This window comes from Miniopterus schreibersii, assembly GCF_964146895.1.
Source record: "Miniopterus schreibersii genome assembly, chromosome: 10".
NCBI classification, from domain to species: Eukaryota; Metazoa; Chordata; class Mammalia; order Chiroptera; family Miniopteridae; genus Miniopterus; species Miniopterus schreibersii.
The window spans coordinates 68,994,912-69,006,967 of NC_138110.1; the positions used below are offsets into that span (position 1 = coordinate 68,994,912).

General features: G+C 42.9%; 1 protein-coding gene across 1 annotated transcript in view; it reads left to right on the plus strand.

Moving 5' to 3' along the window:
• Positions 1 to 10,925: 10,925 nt before the first annotated feature.
• The window catches only part of SLX4IP (SLX4 interacting protein), a 160,409-nt gene continuing 159,278 nt past the window's right edge, over positions 10,926 to 12,056 (plus strand). The window contains exon 1 of the mRNA XM_081149810.1: positions 10,926 to 11,160. The gene's annotated coding sequence lies outside the window, so the exon portion shown is untranslated. The remainder of the gene's footprint in view (positions 11,161 to 12,056) is intronic.

Consider the following 12,056-nt stretch of genomic DNA (forward strand, 5'->3'; position numbering starts at 1 on the left):
TTAGAAAAATGTCTGAACACAATTTTTACTTATTCCTTCTCTTTAGTTAAGACTAAAATATAGTACGAATGAGCTAAATACCTGAACTGTCTTTGTGCTCTGTGAATATATATTAAAAATAATCAGAAAGCTTAGGAGTTAATATCGACATACATATATTATTCCCAGCATTAGAAACCATTTCTCCCCAAGGTCCATATTCATATTTTATAAGGACTTTGTTACTCAACTTAAACTACTAGATGGAGAAAACATGGCCTACTTTGTAACTGGAAGTATTTTATGGCCTTTTCTTTTTCTATAGTACTTTAGTATCCTTCACACTTTGTGCAACCTTTAGAAACCATACCTTTTATTAACATGCTTATGTCCTATCTTTGGAGAAAGTCAATCACAAATAACTATCATGATTAAATTTCACTGAAGCCCACTATGCAAAAGCCTTTGGAGCACCTGAGATTTAAGGATAAATAATACAATTAGGGGAGGCACTGGGTGATTTGGAGAATAGAGGGAAGAACTATTGTAACGGTTACTTCCTAGAGGAAAGGAGGGACAGGTGCTACACCAAAGTCACTGGCTTGTGTCGAATGATATGTGGCATTTTTGTCTACAAAGTACCTTGAATTGAAGGTTTGAAAGATACTGTCATTCATATCTAGTCTCCTCAATACCTAAGGTGACTTTAGCATCTGTCACTCTCAACCTATGGCTATCAAGTCAAAGTACTTTTAATAGGTAGCATTTTTGTTAATCACGGTTCACTTCTCCATGATCACTAACAACTCAGTATTAGTTGAATATTGAGTTGAATTAAAAACTTTTTCATGAATTATAAACTTTTAGGAAAGTTTCTAGAAAAGAAAGGCATTTTGATAAAAGGTTATAATAATAAAGTTGAGATACTCAATAACTAAAACGCAGAACAAACTAAACTACAATCTGTTAAAGCAATGTCTGGGAAAGTGATACTGTTTTCTCCATGTAAATCACAGTAATGTGATGTACTCTCAACCTTCCTGGAGAAGAGCCTCAGATTAGCTAACTCAAGTTAGCTCCCTGCACTCAACAAACCTTTGAGTCATTCATGGGTTAAAGGCAAAGGAGGCTTCCATTTTCTTTATGCTGTGTTTAACCGTCTATTCTTATTCATCGTAATAATGGATTAAGGATCTATGCATCTTTTTCTAGATTTAGGTTTAGTTAAGCCTGGGAATCAGCATCTATTTTGGTTGAAAACTCATTATTTGCCAAATATCACTGAGGCCTAGTAACACCACTTTCTGGTTAATAAATGATGTTGGGACTGATTTAATGATTACTTAAATGTTTACTCAATGCCCACAAGCCACCATTTCCTCAAATTCTCCATATCTCACATATTGATTTGGCTAATGGGGGTGAGAGAGCAGGTAATTATTTTCTGACGATTATACTGTTGTCCTTTGAGAGGCTTGGAAAATGATGAGGATCAGGGTGATGAAACTTTTTACTTTACAAAGTACTTTTAGAGTCTTCACTTTTAGCCCACATGAGTACACTGAGTTTTCACACCGTAACAGCCCATTTCCACCAAGCAAGATGGAATTAGAACTCTTAAAATAACATAGTAACCTTAATTTTATTTAGTTTCTTTCATTTAATAGCTTTCCAGCACATTACATGTATTCTATTGCCTAAATAACCAACTTCCCAGAACTAGACACAATGGACTCTGCTAAATAAGGCTTATTGTTAGTTTAAAAAAAAAAGACAACAAAGGTTTGAAATTTGACATTTGATGTAGTCAGTGAGGTAATGTGTTCCTTGTTTTGTTCATATCCGCTTGTGGAGATTTTATTTATTTTATTTTATTATTATTTTATATATGTATATTTTAAATTTATTTTATTTTATATTATATTTTATTTTAATTTAATTCTTTTTAATCCTCACCCGAGGATATTTTTTCCATTGCTTTTCAAAGACAGTGGAAGAGAGAGAGAGAGAGAGAGAGAGAGGGAGAGAAACGTTGATGAGTGAGAGAGACATAGATTGGTTGCCTTGACTGAGGCCAAGGATGGAGCCTGCAACCGAGGCACATGCCCTTTGCGGGAATCGAACCTGGGACCCTTCAACCTGCCTCAGGCCAACACTCTAACCACTGAGCAAACTGGCAAGGGCATGTGGTGCTTTTTATACATTTTAGAGATACAATTTTGACTTAACTCCTTTTTTCTTTTCAATTCTTCTGAGAGATGTTTTTCAAAATGAACATTCGCATCACTGTCCTTTTCTAATAAATATAATACAGACTTACTTTTTAGTTAGAAAATATAGAAATAAGAAAAGAAAGCTAAACACATCTATAATCTTTTTGGTTGTAACAAAAATGTGATCATAATATACATGCTGTTTTGTAATCTTTTTTCCCAAGAATATAAATTTTCATTATGATTTTTAATAGCTGTACAGCTTTAGTGTATGGAGATATCCTAATTTGACAGGTCACTGATTGATAGAAATTTGAGATTTCTTTCCAGTGTCTTATTGCTAAATATGCTATGGCAATAAATGTTCTTGTAAACACTCCAGAGCCTAGGCTAAGAGCTTCTATATGTTGCTTCTAAGGACAATAGAAAGACCAACCTGATTTCTTACCAACTCATTTTTCAAATAAACTTACAAGGTTTTTAAAACCCTGACTCTTGCAAAGGTTCATGGTACTGAGCAGCAAGGAGACTGGGAAATCCAATGTAGGAATGGAAAGTTAAGCTAAATAGAATTTATCTTGAGATGGTACTTTCCCCAAAACACTTAGCAAGTCATTCGAAGTGGTATGGAACTATTTTAAAACAAACATTTCTCAAGGATGTGCTCAAAATGGTCAGACTTGATGAGCAGTGACAGGTTGGTCCCTAAGGTAAGTTAGTGCTTGTTGTTCATTCATTGGCTTTTTTTGGAGTAAAGCAGCAACAGAAATGACAGCAGGAAGATATTTTTCCTCTTCTTACCCTCCTGCAATATACCTGTGACTCCCCTTTCCTTATCTTTCCTGACTCTTCTTTAAATACACTCCTGAACAAACAAAAACAGAAGATATGGGACTCTTTTAGAAATATGGAGGAAACCCAAACAAATGAAATTAGTGAAATTTAGATAAGTAAAATAGGAAGTAGATACTTATGGTTTTATACATTGAAGTGCCTTTTGTTAAGTTTAGAAAATGTTAGAAGCAATCTTAACAAAGATTATGCTTTCTTCTACTCTTCTTTCAAAAATATATACCTTGCATTATTCAGAAGTTTAATACTTTTTATTTTGTTTTGTTTTCATAGCAATTTTATGAGACTGCTTTAGAAATGAGGCAATACTAAATGATTGATTCCAAGATTAATGCCAGTTAATTGTGGCTATCGACTTAGATTTCAGAGTCCTAAAGGTCTTGGCTGATATTCCATTAAGCAACTTTCAAAAGTTAACAATAAGTATCTCAGTCAGAATTCCCAGTGCATGACAGCGGACGAGAAGAAAATTCTAAGTGCATGGTGCTTGGTGCATGCTTGTGAGGGTCACTGAGGTCAACTCTCCAGTGCAGTAAGCCTGGCATGTCCTTCTGATTCTTATGTCAGGCATATAAGAGGTTAATTGTAATCTTGTGTCACTTTGTCCAAAATGAGAGGGGAAAAGAGTATTATCCTCCAAACATACATCTGAGACCTACGAATAATTGAGATTAGCTGGGCTAATTTTAGTTCAGTTTTCTTTAGCTTGGTTCTTAGTAAAGAATAAATAGCAAGAGATGAATGAACAGAATGGCGAGAAGCTTGTTATATCTCCACCTCACTGAAATATTGTAATCTTTTCGAGTACATATAAATATAAAGGCCAAGAAAGGAAAACACTGAGATACATGCTTCTGACCATAAATATTCTCTCAAGTTAAGTAAGGTATTACTGTGCCTAGAAAAGCAACCCCCCCTGCTAATTTGTATTACAGAGATTATTATCCCTTCAGTTTCTACCACTAAGGCCTCTGACAGGCTTACTCCAACTTGTTACATTCCAACCTAAATGAAGGTTTTTGTGGTGAAAGCACCACACAGTAAGGTGAAAGACAAAGACAATTAGGCTTCCTAGAAAATTCTAAACGGCTTGACCCTAGCTATCATATTACTCTTTCTATGTAGCATCATGTCAAGTAAAACCACCACATGTTGCTATTGGCATTACTAAATTAGATTCACAAAACCTAAATGCAGGAAATATTCTGTGAAAGGTTCTCGCTTTGCCTACTGGGCTTGCTGGGCGCCCTCTGCTGGTCTTTTGGACCCAGTGTTAGGTAGATTCTTTTTTATGTCTTCATTGCTGCTTTGCTTCAAATATTTGAAAAAATAATTACATCTAAAAACTTCCACCCAATGTGATATAATCATGAAGAGAACACTAGGTAGATTATTAAACAATTAAGTAACCTAGCTCCTGTGATTGTGATATCTGATAAGGTTTATTGAAATTGTATGCCTTTTATTTTACAACGACAAAGTTTGTTTTAGGTATTTATGAATTCTTCATTTCTGAATTCCAATCACTGATGCTAAAAATAGTTCTTTTTATCAATTTTTAATAGGGCAGTTCAAATTTTTGCAATTTTGTGTGTGTACACATATTAGGAAGGACTGAATATTGTCTCATGCCTATTCAACTGAAATGCTAAGAGAACAAGTTTCCTTTCCCCTCCTAAATACATCACTTAAAATAACAGTTTTGTTGAACTTGCCTAGTCTTGTACAAATACACAGACCAAAAACATTACTGTCAACTCCTGATGAACTAAATGGATCATACCTGAGTTCTACAGTTTCCGTTCAGCAAAATCCAACCACTTCCCCACCCTACCATTCATGGTCAACTCGACCTACACTCAGTAGCTGGGCTGCTGACAACACAGCCTAGTCAGAAGCATGTCAGTAGTAGTTAGAGTACAGTGAAGGTCAGTACAATTATGCATAAGTATTTTATGGTTCTGCTATCCCCCTCCTCCATTACCATGTAATCAGTGTATTTATAAATAAATAATATACTGAAAGCATCATGAGTTTTATATGGGAACTTTACTAATAGTTGGCAATCCAAAATGTGAACAATGAGTGATTAGTAACTAATGAGGAAGAGAAAATCAGTTTACTGGCAGACTGAGGCTTATCAGAAAGGTTGATGTGCTATTTATAGTTTTTAGTGTTTATAAAGTTTATAGAATTGTATGAAAATCTTTCTATCCCTTCACTGTTTTTATACCTGGCTGCCATTGGATGCTGGGGGTTGGTGGGGGGGAAGGAGAGCAGGTATCATGCAGATAGCCAGACTGTTCCAGATTCAACATGCAGCTGGCTGGGCCCATGAAGCTACAGCAGGGACTTTAGGTACCCCTGGTCAGCTCTGAATCTCTACAGGGCCGATTTCTATATTCATTACTTTTGAGATTTCTATTTTACTCTGCACCTTTGTTTCTGCAGATCACTCTCAATTTCCCATCCTCACATGTAAAAACCTATCCATCTCAGCTCTCATCTTAACTTCCTTCCTCGCTGTGTCAGAGGAAGAACCTGTACTGCTGTTACCTATGATCCAGTCAGTGCCACTTTCTACTCTGTCCACATATTGTTAACCCCTCTATCCCCTAGTTTCCTTCACCTCCCACTGGTAATGGATCTTCCTCCTTTGCATAACCTGACCATTTTTCTCCACTGAAAAGAATCAAGAACAAATTCCCTAAAGCAGCTGCCTTTTATCAGTCTCCTTTCCAGCTATTACAGAATCTGATTCCTTTCAAATAACACATCTTTTTCTAGAATCACTTCCCACTTCCATCTTCAAACCCAAGGTAACTGCTTTCATTCCATTCTCCATGGAAACTGCTCTGACTATAAAGATCACCAATCTCTTCCCTTATTTGATCTTTCTAAGCATTTTGATGTGTTCTTGAAACTCCTTAAGTACTTGAGATTCTCGTCTATTCAGTTTCAGTCTCCTTTAATGGCTCCCCAGTTTCCATCCACCTATTTACCCTTATTAAAGATCTGTCCTTGGTATTCTTGCCCCTTGTTCTTGTTTCCTGGGTGGTCTCATTCACATCCAAAGCTTCTACTATAACACATCCACTAATGACTCCTGCATCTTCATCTCCAGCTTAGACTCATATAGCCAACTGCTACTGTTCACCTTTACCTAACTGCCCACAGTCTAAACTCATTTCATGTAAAAATGAATCTTTCCTTTCCAAACTGCTATTCAATCTGTGTTTCCTGTTTTGTTGGAAAAAAAAAAAAAAAGGCATTACCTGCCAAGCCATTCAATTCAGAAATCTGTATACAGTGGGCTCTACCCTGCGACGTGACATGCATTTATTTTATGTAACTTCTCCCCATAGCCTCAGTCCTCATTACCTCACATGATCTCCTGGCTAATTCTAGTCCAGTGGTTCTCAAAGTGTGGTCCCCTCCTCAGTAGCAATAGCATCAGCTGGGCACTTAATTAGAAATGCAGATTCTTGGGCTACTCCTGACTACTGAATCAGAAACTCTAGGGTGGGGTCCAATAATCTATGCTTTAATAAATTTTTTAGGTCATTCTGAAGCTAAAGTTTGAGAACCACTGCTCTCTTCTACTCCCCTCTAATCCATTCTCCACACTATTAACACAGCTCTCTTGCAAAAAAAAAAAAATTGAACAAATGTGATCATGTTTCTGCTTTGCTTAAAGGCCTTCGGTGACATTTTGACTAGAAAGTGTAGTCTAAATTTCTTAGTAGAGCATAAAAAGTCCATCAGGATCTAGTTCCTACATACCGGTGTCAGAAAGTAAAGGAGAACTCATCATTTTAGTAAGAATGCACTGTCCTGTAGTGGTTAAGGAGATGAGCTGTGGAATTCTGGGCTTTCAACCTCTACCTTACCACTTTACAACTGGCTGTGTGACCTTGGATGAGTCACTTAACCTCACTATGCCTCAGTTTCATCATTTGTAAAATGAGTAATGACTTCCTTACCACGAGGTGGTTGTGCAGTTAGCACAATTTGTGACACTTAGTCTAAACTTGGTGATTATTAGTTATTAAAAACAAAAAAATATCACTGCGATCAACCTGGAGTATTGCAGGAACAGGAAAGGACTGATACGGCTAAGGGAAGTGGTCCCCATGAAGGAGGCCCACTTCTCTGGGCAGTTTCACTTAGCCTAGATGTCAATAAAAATATCCAGATTCTTAAGAGAGAGGTTCTGAGGTCTTTGGGGGCTCTTTTGATTAGAGTAAGGTGATCTATAATCAGATTCCACAGTATTATAGGAAAGATAAGGGACAAGCTTCTAAAGTAAGAGCCGGAAAAGCAAATTGTCAAACAGGAAAACTCAAGGGAAGAGCAAATCAGCAAAGTTGGTGATTAATTTCATATTTGTTTCTCTGGTAAAACTTAATAAAGTTCAAGTTGCCTACTGATTAAATACGAGAGTCCTAGTGCGATGAGGCTTTGAATAATGATGGGACTCAAGTTCTAACCTCCACCCCACATTAGTTTAGATCTTGGGCAAATTACTTCTTTACTGCCTCAATTTTATAATTTGTAATATAGGGCTACATAATGAAAATTAGTACATATATACTTATTAGTACAGCGTCTAATATGTGGGAAGTATTCAATACAGGGCAGCTATTATTGGCAGTACATTATCTTTAATACAAATCATATATAAAAATAGGCACCTCTAGAGATTCCTGTTTGACTAAAGCTACTGTATATTATCTAATATTTCAACTAGTACTTGGTTATAACTTATAAAACTGGGGAATACTGTAAAGATAGATCCAAATACAGTCATATTTAGTGTTTATATCATTTAGGGATTATCAATTTTCACTTCAAATATGTGTGCGATTAATTTTATTCAAATGTTTACTTAGTGTCTTTAGGTATTAGCAAAACATTAGGCTAGGGGTGGGGGGAAAGACTACCAAGATGAATAAGGCATGGCTCCCGTCCCCACAGGGAATATAGGCTTGAGAAAGGAAAGGTTCAATCCTAACAAGACAATTAAATGCTGTATAGAAGGAAAAAAATACCGTATAGATTAAAAGTCTTTACCAAGTTGACTAATTTTTCAAAACTCTACTTCTCCTCTTCTCTATCTTCCTCTGAATTAGTCTCAATCCATTTTTACTTATTCCATCTTTAGTTACAGCAGGGAGTCAATATCTGTAAAACCTGGCAACTGTCACCCACTAGAACACAAGATAGCAGTCATTGGTTTTTTCTGCCATGTTCTCCGTGCACAGTGGAAAGTAGGGTCTTGTTCCCTTTGTCCTACACAAGGAGGCTCATTCTGTTTCAGCTGTTAGTTCAGATGGTACCTGCTCAGAGGGCCTTTCTCTGAGTGCCCACTCTGAGTTTTCGCTATTACCTTCAAAGCTCTACCTCTGTGGTGAGTGCTGTGATGTGCCACCCTAACCCACCTTAAGAATGAGACACTACCTCAGCTCCCAGGAGAGCCCGGCCAGCCCTCAGACCCCCTCCAGGGCTGACTAGGCTAAAGAGAGCTGATGTTACACCCTCTTCCCAGGAATAGATCCCATCAACGCAGGGGTAAAAAGCCTTAGCCCTTCTCTCCAACGTGGGACAACTTTGAAGGGCCCGCCGGACACCAGTGTTCCTGTGAGACAGGTGGAGGCCTTCCCTGGGACTGCACTGCAGCTCAGTGTTGCCTATCCACCCGTCCTGCTTCCGTTCTTCCTAATGATCCAAAAGTCCTTCCTACTAATGCCCTGCCCTCAAGTCTCCTGATCGCCTGCTTCCCAGGTAACCCAACCTAGGAGAATCTGGAAATACCTTGCTCATTTATCAATGGACTTTTTATTGTTTATTTTCCTATCACTGCGATATGAGCTCCATGTGGGCAGGGACCATGCCTGCCTTGGTCACTACTGTATCTGTTAACTAAGCAGTGATATATATATATATATATACACATAGCTATCTATACACACACACACGTATACATATACAGTTAGTGTATATAAATTATATAGTATACATATACAGGGTGTCCCCAAAAAACATACACATGCTCTGAATGATGATAAAGTCTGTAGTTTATTAACATACAGTTCACTTTCAAAATTTAAAAGAACGTACAGCAAGGAGTCATTTCGTTAGAGTGTGATGCAGTTTTTGAGGACGCCCTATATGGTACACAGTCTATATAAAGTATGGATAAGCTGTCAAACAATGAAGACACCGCCAGGACGGAGAGCCCTGAGAAACAGCAGCAGGATCCCGGGCACGGTCCCCTTGGAGAGAAAGGCGGGCATGGCCCCCGGAGGCCGCCGCCTCGGAAGGGCTTCGACCCCATAACCTCCAGGGCGCCGAGGCCTGCGCCGTCCACAGGCGGCACTACCGGGCTGGCTGTCCCAGTTCCGACGCCAGTGCCCCGCGCCCGAGGGCGCCCCCTAGAGAGCCGCAGACCCACCGGGAAGGGGTGCCCGTCGGGTCCCGTCGGGCTGGAGGCGGCGGCGCAGGCGCGCTGAGCGCTCTCGCGCGACCCCTTTTCCACCCGGGGCCGGGCGGCCGGGAGGCTGAGGCGGCGCCGCACCTGGAGCTCGGCCGGCGACACTGGGACACGCCCTCGCCACCCAGTCCCGCCTCCAACGAGAATTTACTGCCTAGAACTTTCTCAAAGCTCGGCTTCAGCTTTCTAAGGAGCCGGCTGCCTCCTTATCCCCGCCCCCAAATATCCTACGGAAAGGACCCTGTGACCTTCCCGAGCCGGCGCAGGAGGCACCTCCTGAGCCACCCGCCCCTCTCTCGGGCCGCGCAGAAAGCCGGCCTGTCCGCCTGAGACGCGAGCGCTCTCACCTGCCCACCGGCCGCCGCGCCTCCCTAGGCCGCCGCCGCCAGCGGGCCCCAGAGGCCGAGCCTCGCGAGGAAGCGGACACCGTTCCCTGCAGCCCGCGCCGCGCGCTGGGAGACGGAGCATGCGCGGCTCTGCGAGGACGGCGGGTCCCGCTCCGGCTCCTCCCTCCGGGCTTTAGGGAAGTTCTCAGCCTAGAAAGCGGCGGCCCCGGCCGGAGGGAATGGGCCACCGATTTATTCGCGCCACCCTCAGGGGGCGGGGTTTATCCAGCCTCAATCACGGCAGGTTGTTGAAACTGAAAAACTTAAATAGCATATCAAATTGGAACAGCATCTTCCTCAGGTGTACTCAAGAGGCACTTACTGGATGAAAAACAGTAGCAAACGATTCTCAGCGGCTCCCGGACCTCCCAGATTGGACCAATCACGAAGCTCCGAATTCTGCCGTTCAGCGCCCACTGCCCGCCCTCTTTTACGGCTGCCTTGAAAACCAGGACAAAAGGACTCACCGTTTCTCTGGATTGGGTTGGAAAGCGGGCATGCGCAGTACGAGCTGGGCGTCCTCCAGCAACCTCTACCCTCAACCCTAAGTGTGCGGGCTTTAGGGAAGGGCGCAGGTCTTGCTTTGCAGTTTTGCAAAACTTTTTATCTCCTCTACCATTCTAAGGAAATTATGTTTATGCCTATTTTAAGGTTGATCCCGCATTGTAAAAGTCACCTTTACTTTCAAACCTGTCTTTCCTATCACCTTCCCTCTCCGAACATTCCGAAGTGCATCCGGTGTCAAACCCTTCACCACAGAAATGTGGCGTTTTGTTTTTCAGTCACCCCCGCTGCCAAGCGCTGCGGGTCACCGTCACTGGTCACCGGCCAATCACCTTCCCTGCGTCCACGGGCTCTAACTAGCTAGCCTTTGGCGCCGTTTTCTGGTTCGTTTTTGAACCCGCGAGATCATGACCGGAGGCCATTTTTCTTTTGGGCAGATTCCTCGCGATAGCCAGACTCCGGGACCGGTGTTTAGCCGCCATCTTAAGTCCTGGTTGTGGCTTCACGCGGACGGCGACGCTGCCCAGGTGCTGGTGTGTCTGGGCGGCGGCGGCGTTCCCGGCCCGGGACAGGGAACGTGACCGAACCTGAAGCGGCAGAGCTTGCGAAGGTTGGCGCCAGAGCCCGCTGCCTCTCTAGTCTGAGTGTCCACAACCAGACCCTACTTCCCGAGTGACCCCGGACAGTAACAAAACAAATAAAAGCCCGCACCCAACCCCCGCCTCCAGCCTAGGTAAGAACGTGGCACTCCCGACCACCGGCGAGGTTCCTTCGCTTGAGCTCAACTGTTTGTCCATCTCTCCTCGTGGTTTTTTATTTTTTTAATTTTTTTGAGCCTTTTCTGAATCCTTCTCCCTGTGGTTCCACCTCTATTTATTGTTGTCAAAGAGTGAAAACGAGGTTAAACATAAGGGGGCGGGAAGCCTGGGCTTTCAAGTTGGAAGTGCTGGCCTGGAAAATGCCTCCTTTTTCGTTTCTGAGCACAGAGCGGACCGCAGTGAGCGGGTCAGCTCCTTGGCGCCATCATCTGTACGTACAGGTGTGACCCCTTCCCGCTCGTTTCTGGGTCGTGACCGCCCGTTTATGCACATTCGCTGCGCACCGCGCGCCAGGCCGCGAGAAGGCGCCGTGAGTTGGGGGGACGCTTCCGTTCACGGAGGGTACCTTCTGCCCACCTCGGCAGCTCCCAGGCCGGGGCAGGTAATCCTGCAGGTGTCCCCCGGGCGTGGTGTGACCGTCGCAGTGAAGCTGCGGGAGGGTCTCGCCGTCCGTCTGTGAAGCTCGCGCCGCCTGTGCCGCGCCGGAAAGCCAAGTGCGATGGCGCGACGGGCGCCCGCATCTTTTGGTTCTGGGCGCTGCTGGACCGTCCAAGGATTTAAATATTCACTTGCGCCTTCTAGCCTCGCCCCGCACCACTGTCTTCTCCCCCTTTCCTAGGAACACATCGTATTGACACTGATGTCCTGGAACCCAGGCGTGAGGGTCACCAGGCCGCCGGTTCACCTCGTGGGCGGCGGTGGGAACCGGGCCCTGGGTGCTGGGTCCCCTGGGCTCAGCCCAGACCTGGGCTCAGCAACCTTGGGTTCTGGCCAGGAAAGGATTCCGAGCCAAGACCCGAGCTCTGAGAGA